Raw genomic sequence first — 10,000 nt, 5'->3', positions numbered from 1 at the left:
TGAATCGATTTATCGATCTATTGATTTACTATATAATCTTTACAAGAAATCGATCGGGTTTATCGACAATGTTTTCTATACTAATTATTAATTTCCGAGAAATCACAACATTGCCGAGATTTTGTCAAGATTCAGTGTAGTAGTGGGGGGGGGGGGGGGGGGGGGGAGGGGATCAGACGCTCAGTTGGTAGAGCACTCGTTACATACAAAGAGATCAAGATCGATCACAAGTGGTGAAGAAGAAGAAGAAAAGAAGAAGAAGAAGAGAAGAGGGAAGAAAAAAAATGAGAAGAAGAAGAAGAAGAAGAAAAAGTAAGAGTAAAGGAAGAGAAGAAGGAAGAAGAAAAGAGATGAGAAGAAAGAAGAAGAAAGAGATAGAACTAGAAAAGAAGAAGAAGAAGACAGAAGAAGAAGAGAGTAAGAAAGAAGAAGATGATAATGAAGAATTAAAGAAGAGAAGGATGAAGAAGAAAGAGAAAAGAAAGAAGAAGAAGATCAGTAAGAGAGGGAAGGGGGAGAGAAGAGAAGAAGAAGAAGAAGAAGAAGCAAGTAGAAGAAGAACAGAAGAGATAAGAGAAAAGGAAGAAGAAGAAGAAGAAAGAAGAGAAGAGAAGAAGAAGAAGAAGAAGAAGAAGAAGAAAGAAGAAGAAGAAGAAGAAGAAGAAGAAGAAGAAGAAGAAGAAGAAGAAGAAGAAGAAGAAGAAGATTTTATATATATATATATTTTATTCTAAATGCTATTTGATTCTGTTCATATTTTATGTTCGTTTTGGATTTTGTTGTTTTGTTTATTTGTTTTATTTTTTTTTTTATTTTTTTTTTTTGTCATTACTTATTTGGTTTATTTGTTTCTCTTTTTATTTTATTTTTTGGACTGGAGGGACACGTTCCTTGTTATAATATTGTCTCATTACGTATGAAGTCACGTAGGCATTGAGACAGGTGGAGTTGACATGGGGCTACCGTGTTTTTAGTCAGGAACTGCAACTGACCAATATCCTATTATTATTGTATTTTTTATTATTATTTATTATTATATTATTATAATTATTATATATTATTATTATATTATTATATTATTATTTATTTATTATTATTATATTTATATATCATCATATCATCTTCATTATTATTATTAATTATTATATTATTATATTATTATTATTATTTTATTACTATTCATTATTATATATCATCATCATCATCATTCATCATCATTATTATTATTATTATTATTATTATTATTATTATATTATTATTATTATTATATTTATTATTATTATTATATTTTTATTATATTATTTATTATTATTATTATTATTATTATTATTATTATATTATTATTATTATTATTATTATTATTATTTATTATTATTTATTATATTATTATTATTATATTATTATTATTATTATTATTATTATTATATTATCATATATTATATTATTATTATTATTATTTATTATTATTTATTATTATTTATTATTATTATTATATTATTATTATTATTATTATTTATCATATCATTATTATTATTATTATATTATTATTATTATTATTATTATTATTATTATTATTATTATTATACATTATCATTATCATTATTATTATTTTATTATTATTATTATTATTATTATATTATTATTATTATTATTATTATTATTGTTATTATTATTATTTATTATTATTATTATTTTATTATTATTATTATTATTATTATTATTATTATTATTATTATTATTGTATCTTGTCCTACATGTTAAACGTTGCTGTGGTCTAGGAACCCCTTGAAAAGCGCTTTGAGAATGTTTTCTGGATATTGCGCTATATATATATATAAATAATCAATCTGTATAAATGATCAAGTTAAGATAAACCATTGAAATCTTCGTAATAAATGATTTCAGGCCTACATGCACATATTTGCAGGTCTGATAACCGAACGCGATTATAGGTTTGACTTAACATTGTTGTAATGGACAATATTTTTGCGTTGGTTTGAGAATATTTCCAGTACAACAATGTAGTAGTCCCTCATTGCCAATAGACCCAAGAAACCAGAGTTTATACCCGTTTCTATAGCGTGAAACGGACAAATACCAATTGGATTCAATAGTCTGATGTCATGTCGCCCAGCAACGGCGGCCATTGGTTCTAAACAAAGAAAATCGGTACTTTTTATTCTTCATGCCGGCTGAAACTTTTCATATGTCTCGTGATCAGAATGTGAAAAAGTCAAAAATGATCAGATTTATGCTTTTTTGTCCCCCTCTGGATACGCTTTTATGCTCGTCGGAGAAATATTTCATAAGGGCGTCCGCCATAGTTCCGATAGTTTAGAGCCAGTTACTAAGTTACCATGCGTCATTACGAGGGAAGTGACGTTACAACTGTTGAAGTGTATTGCTTGCTACACACGCAAGTCTAGAGTAAAGTACTTTCCGCAGGATCTAACAGACCCAGCTACCCAATCGCTGCTGGATGGTCAGATGGTCAGAAATAAAATCCCAACAAAACTTGACTGCACTCGAGCTTAATTTCGGTCCCTTTGATTTTGAAGCGAGTGCTCCACCAACTAAGCTATCGAGACCCCCCACCCCCCCCCCCCCACCACCACCACCAGAACTGCAAATAAGTACACCTTGTCTTTGGTTTTTTATAAAAGTGTTTTGTTAGTGTGCAACAATGTTAAATTACCGTTTCATGAGGATTTTTGTTTTTTTTTCTTCTTCTTTTTTGTGTCATTCACAGCATAAATTGTTGCGTCAGCCGATTTCTTAGAAAATTAAATAAAGATTTTTTTTCCGGCTATTTGTTGAACCCTCTTAAGAAGAGCGGTCCGAGTTAACGAAAGAAGACTGTATCAGAATATTCTTCGGTGCATTTGTCCTGATCCTATAGATAGTATGCACTTGGCATAGAAGCTCACAACATTGCCATCCGGAAGTATAACGGACCAACACATAAAACTATGTGTAACCATGGACTTTTTTAGTCATATTAATACAGTTCAGTGAGAATTACTCATAAATATGGATGGCAAAAAACCAAAACAATAGTGACGTCATCTTCGTTCTATCTGTAGAAAGAAGGAAATTGCAGTCACTCAACTCTTTGTCATCGTTTTTAGACATTTGAATTACTAGACTATAAACATCCAAGGTTACACATAGTTTTGTGTGTTGGCGGCACGTTATATCTGGCTGGCGAATGTTCTGAATATTTTACCTAAACGCATAGCATCAATACCAAAATTAAATGATAATATTATCGAGAACACTTGACACTACAAGATTATGGCTCCGTGTCTAAGCGGTACTGTGTCTTACTTGTTGTCAGAAAAGGCACCCTATCCACTCAACCATCATCCTTTTTGAAACATCTTAACAACTAACGACTTCCACATTATCTTATTAGTCTGTAGTGTTTCGGAAACCCGAAACGTCCGTTTTATCTGTTTTTGTTTATAATAAATTGAAGCTTACATTCAATTTCACATTGTTATTTATATTTTCACCAAGAGAATACTGGTTAATGTAGTGATTCATCTTAACAACGCGACTACCACATTATCTCATACGTCTGTTCTAGTGTTTCATTCATCCTGTTTAGTTGATAAAGGGAAAACCCGAAACGTCCATTTTATCTGTTTTCGTATATTCAATTGAAGCTTACATTCAATATTTCACATTTTTATTTATTTATTCGATCTTCGAGCAGCAACATTGACATTACCCGTCTGTTTAAAAAAAAGAGCTTTAGAAAGCGTAATGTCCACTAAATGTGCTCAAAGCGCTTTACAAAGGGTCCCTGGTCAACAGCAACATTTAACATGTAGGACGGGACATGGCGCCTGTTAGGCGATATTGCAAATCTGAGAACTCGCGAGATTGTGAGTGAAGAGCATTTTCAAGGCAGGACTTAACAATTGATTGCGTCGGTAAGAGCGGGACTCGAACCCTGAACCTCCTGATCCGAAGGCGATTGTCATACAACGGGACCACGACCACATAGCTGGATCATACGAGTTTGAGTTGAGCCATCGTTAACTAATAGCCAAAAAAAAAATGACATCAAAAGAGAAGTCTTTGATCACAAAAGCAAACAACTCGTGATTTGTATTCAATAGTTCAACCATTTGGATCATTTGTTTCCTTAATTCGCGTAGCCATCGTAAACTTATAGCCTGTCACTGACCAAACAATGACGTTAAAAGACCAGCCTTCGGCCACAAAAGAAAACAATTCGTGAGTTGTATTCAATAGTTCAACCAATGAAATAACTTGTTTTCTTGAGCTCTACTAACGACAACTCACTAGGCGCTACACAAACCTAAAAAAATGACGTCAGACTGCCAGTCCTTGAGGGTTCTAGTGTGAGGCTATAGATAGAATGCGCTTGGCCAAGGAGTTCACAACATTGCCATCCGGAAGTATAACGGACCAACACACAAACTCTGTGTAACCATGAACTTTTATAGTCTGGTTAATACAGTTTGGTGAGAACAACTCACAAACGCGGATGGCAAAAACAATAACAAAGGCCTGAGTGACGTCATCTGCATACTATCTATAATATGTTAACGATTGCTACGCTGACTCTGACCAAAAAATGACGTCAAATGACAATTATTTGGTCACAAAAGAAAACAATGGGATCATTTGTTTCCTTGAGCTCTACGACCGACAACTCACTGGCAATGCACAAACCTTAAAAATGACGTCAATCTATGAGCCCTAGTGGGTTTTAGTTAGTAATGTCAGGCAATAACTTAACGATGGGTCCGGTTTGAGACGGTCCGCCGCATTCTTTTTTTTTTTTAAAGGCGAAGCACTAACCCACACCGGAGACTGACTCCGACGACCCGGCACTGCCGTCCTATGCCGTCCTCCGGATAAAGACGTCGGGCACGGACAAAATATTAAGAATAAAGTGAAGAGCCATACCAAGCTCGAAAAAAAAAACGGCAGAGGCTTCGGGTGCTTTGTATGGGTAGATAATCTAGTGGCTCTTCTCTTTATTCTTAGTATTTTGTCCGTGCCCGACGTCTTTATCCGGAAGACGGCAGGGGATGGCATTGCCGGGTCGTCGGAGCGTAGCCATCGTTAACTTATAGCCTGACACTGACCAAAAAATGACGTCAAAAGACAAGTCTTTGGCCGCAAAAGATAACACATCGTGAGTTGTATTCAACAGTTCAACCAATGGAATAACTTGTGTCCTTGAGCTCTACCAACGACAGCTTACTAGACGATGCAAAAACATAAAAAAATGACGTCAAACTATAAGTCTTAGAGGCTTCAAGTCAGTGTCAGGCTATAAGTTAACGATGGCTACGGTTCGGAGTCAGTCTCTGGTGTGGGTTAGCTCCATACCTGCCAACCCTTCCGCTTTTGGCGGAATCATTCCTATTTTCACTCTTCCATTTTGTACTATTCCGCCATTGTCTCTAAAATTTCGATTAACAAAAGTGATGATAATGCTAAGAATAAAAAAGAGCAAAAAGGAGTGGGGGGGGGGGGGGGTGAAAGAGGTGAAATCCCTATTTTTTGTCTCAAATTCCTATATTTAGGCGTCATGATTCCAGTTTTTGAATGTGAAGGGTTGACAGGTCTGTAGTCCTAAGACAAGTTATTTCCGCTTGTTTTGACAACTGAATTGTTTTTACAACAAAGAAACAATGTTTTAAATAAACATCGCAGAACATTCCTGTTTAATCACGAAGTGAACAGCGGCGGAGTGATATATACACGTGTTAATTGACAAGTAATCAGGTGACACGAAGTCTTTTTATTTGAGCATTTACACAGCGCAATATCCACTTAACATGCTCAATGTGCTTTACAAGGAGTCCCTAGCCAACAACAATACTTAACCCTCTCCTTACCACCTACAGCAAAATCGTCACATTTGTTAAGACACAATATATCTACATTTTTATTATTCAAATTAATTTTACACATCACAATTTTTGAACAATGATCTTTGTTTAATCTATAAAAACATAAAGTTGTTTTGTAGAGAGCTTGTTTGATGTTTAAAAATCAACTTTTCTGATGGGTAAGCCCGCCAATTTGGGAAAATACTGAAAATGATAGGTAAGGAAAGTGTTAACGGTCAGGTAATCATTTTACACCTGAGTTTGGTGAGGAATTGTGTGTCCAGATCCCAATACAATAGTCTTCAACAGTCGTATTGTCACTTCCTTCCTAATGACGCATGGTAACTTAGTAACACTGGCTCTAAACTATCGGAACAATGGCGGACGCCGTATGAAATATTTCCCCGGCGAGCTTAAAAGCGTATCCAGAGGAAAAAAAACCCATCAATTTGATCATGTTTTGACTTTTACACATTCTGATCACAAGGCATATGAAAAGGGAATGAAAAGTTCTAGCCAGCATGAAGAATTAAAAGTAATGATTTTCTTTGTTTAGAACCAAGATGACCGCCGTTGCCGGGCGCGTGACATCAGACTATTGAATCCAATTGCTCGATTTGAGATCTAAGTAGTCGACACAGTTAACAGTTTGTTTCGTGATTTTGGATTTGTTTGGGGATTTTTTAACTTCAGCATTTTATTCATTGCTAACTTTCCATCTTTAAAAAAAATCTTGCGATACAGAGTAATAAAAACATAAAGATATATATTGCATGCCATACATATTGTGGGCCTAGAGATATAATATATGGGACAGGCGCTATATAGTCTAAATAAATTACATTATTATTATTATTATTATTATTATTATTATTATTATTATTATTATTATTATTATTATTATATTATTATTATTATTATTATTATTATTATTATCATTATTATTATTATTACTATTATTACTATTATTATTACTGTTATTATTATTATAATTATCATCATCATCATCATTATCCTCATCATCATCATCATCATCATCATCATCATCATCATCATCATCATCATCATAATCATCATCATCATCATCATCATCATCATCATCATTATCGTCATCACTATTATTTGAGTTCTTCGTAAACAGTAAACAGTGTAATTGTTTCCTTGAGCTCTATTACTAAGTACAACTCGCTTTAAAAAAACGTTGGTTATATCACCATTGGAGTCATTCCAACACAATAACGGGTCGATACAGCCAGTCACATTTTCGTCTTCCCCCTCTTATTCTTCTTTTTTTTATTAAAAAATAATAAATGGCGATACACCGATTTGAGTTCGTTGTAAAAACTACAGAGTTTGTTTCGTTACTATCTAGTTTGGTATTTTAGCATTTATAAGATACTCCCGACATATCACTGGTCTTTTTTTAAATACGCCGGGTCACATTATTTTTCTTTATTTTTATTTTTAATCGAAGTTTTAAAAATATTTTTTTTAATCATCGATTTGAGATCTTTTTGTAAAAAAAAAAAAGTAGACAGTTTTGTTTCTTGACTTTCGCTTTGTTTAATGAGCCTTAGAGGCACACAACAACATTCCGCCGGTATGATAAGGCCGGTTACATTTATTTCTAATTGTTTTGTGTTTTTTTCTTTTGCTTCTTTTTTATTTTTTAATTATTTTTTTTTTCAAAAATGGCGAAGCCAATATTTGAGTTCTCAGTAAACAGTGAACATAATATTTCGTCCCTTGGGTTTTGTTAATAAAGGAGTTTGTATCGTGTTTTCTATATTAATATGGGACTGAATAATGAGAACAATCTACGATCTGACATTCATGTTTTCTTCCAACCAAGGCATTGATCACATGATATGTTGATGCTTCACAAATGAGTGGATATTTTGTTAAACCAATATAAACACGGTGATTTTTTTTATACTTAATTGAAAGTTGTAAACATACCCATGGGTTAAGCTGAACAAACGGATCAATAGGATTCAATAGTCTGATGTCACGTCCACCCAGAAACGAGCAGCTTGGTTCGAAGCAAAGAAAATCGGTACTTTTTATTCGTCATGCTGGCTAGAACTTTTTTTCACATGTCATGTTATCAGAATGTATAAAAGTCAAAACGTGATCAGATTTATAATGTTTTTCTCATCTGGATACACTTTTATGTCGTGCCATTGTTCCGATAGTTGAGAACTAGTTACTAAGTTACTATGCGTCATTACGATGGAAGTGACGTCACGACTGTTGAAGCCTATTGTGATGCTGGATTAAATAATTCGGAAACTGTGAACACTTTTCATTAGGTATTTGAGGTCAATTTGATCATCTTGTGTTGTCATGTGACTAATGACTATAGCACATGGAAAAATAATATATAGAGATTGTTCCTATTTGATTTGGCTGTATATTTTGAGGACTACTGTTCCCTTCCTTTAACCCTCTCCTTACCACCTAGACCAATATAGTCACATTTTTCACGACACAATATACATTTTTTTTATTATTCAGATTTATTTCGTACATCACAAACTTTTAAGAATGATATTTGTTTCATTAATAAGAACATAATGTTGTTGTATAGAGAGCTTTTTTGAGTTTAAAGAATACATTTTTCTGCTGGGTAAGGCTGGTATTTTGGGAAAATATTGAAAATGATCGGTAAGGAGAGAGTTAAAGTGTGTATAGGTGCTATGTGTTTAGATGGAATACCCACAACATCCGCCAGCCAGATTTAGCATACCAACATACCAACACACTAAACTGGGTGTAATAATCTTTAACGTTGAAAGTCTGATTGATATAATTAAGTTGAAACAAATCATTAACAGGCTGTCTAAAAATAGTTTTTAAAAAAAATTGATTGGCTTCAATTTTGTCCCTTCTATAGTAATTGCCGTCACTGACTCACCTCTTTGTTATTATTTTTAGACAACCTTTTTAATTATAAGTTCTCATTAAATTATATTAATCAGACTAAACTATCGTGGCGTTGTTAAGATGAATTAAGATTTCATCTTTACAACGCCACTACCACATTATCTCATTCATCTGTAGTGTTTCATTCATCCTGTTTTGTTGATAAAGGGGAAACCCGAAACGTCCATTTTTATCTGTTTTAGTGCATTAAATTGAAGCTTACATTCAATTTCACATTGTTACTTATTTCTTCGAGATTCGAGCAACAACATTTACATTAAATCGTATTTACAACATTCAGACAAACTCTCATATTTTTGCCATTTAAAAAAATCTATTTATATCTTGTGCGAGATGATAACCCAGGAAACGTTTAGAATCCTACAGTCGCCAGACTATACATAATACAAGTCTGAAATTTTACCAAAATCAAACCCAATTATTTAAATTTATGTATATAATTTATTTTAAAAAATATATGAACAGAAAAATGTTAATCCACGACCTTTTGAATAACCACACCACAAAAATGTCATCGAAGATTTTGGACGTGTCTAATGGGATTCAATAGTCTGACGTCACGTCCATCAGCAACGAGCAGCTTGGTTCTAAACAAGGAAATCGGTACTTTTTATTCTTCATGCTGGATAGAACTTTTTTACATGTCATGTGTTCAGAATGTATAAACGTCAAAACATGATCATAATTATGTTTTTCTCCTCTGGATACACCTTTATGCTCGTCGAAGTTTTTCACAAGGGCGTCTGCCATTGTTCTGATAGTTAAGAACCAGTTACTAAGTTACTATGCGTCTTTACGAGGGAAGTGACGTCACGAATGTTGAAGCCTATTCTCAAATTTTGATGTGATCATTTTGATCCCTCATTTTCATTTATGACTGATCCGTAGCATCATTTTCCATGGCGCAATTCGATTTCTAATGTCTTGAATAGTGAGTTGATCCCATGCAATATTATTATTATTATTACTATTATTATTATTATTATTATTATTATTATTATTATTATTATTATTATTATTATTATTATTATTATTATTATTATTATTATTATTTATTATTATTATATTATTATTATTATTATTATTATTATTATTATTATTATTTATTATTATTATTATTTATTATTATTATTGTTATTATTATTATTATTATTTTATTATTATTATTATTTATT

Source organism: Berghia stephanieae, chromosome 9 (genome assembly GCF_034508935.2).
Source record: "Berghia stephanieae isolate SIO BIC M18660-M18661 chromosome 9, UCSD_Bste_1.3, whole genome shotgun sequence".
In the NCBI taxonomy this organism is placed as follows: Eukaryota; Metazoa; Mollusca; class Gastropoda; order Nudibranchia; family Aeolidiidae; genus Berghia; species Berghia stephanieae.
This window is presented reverse-complemented; position numbering follows the sequence as displayed.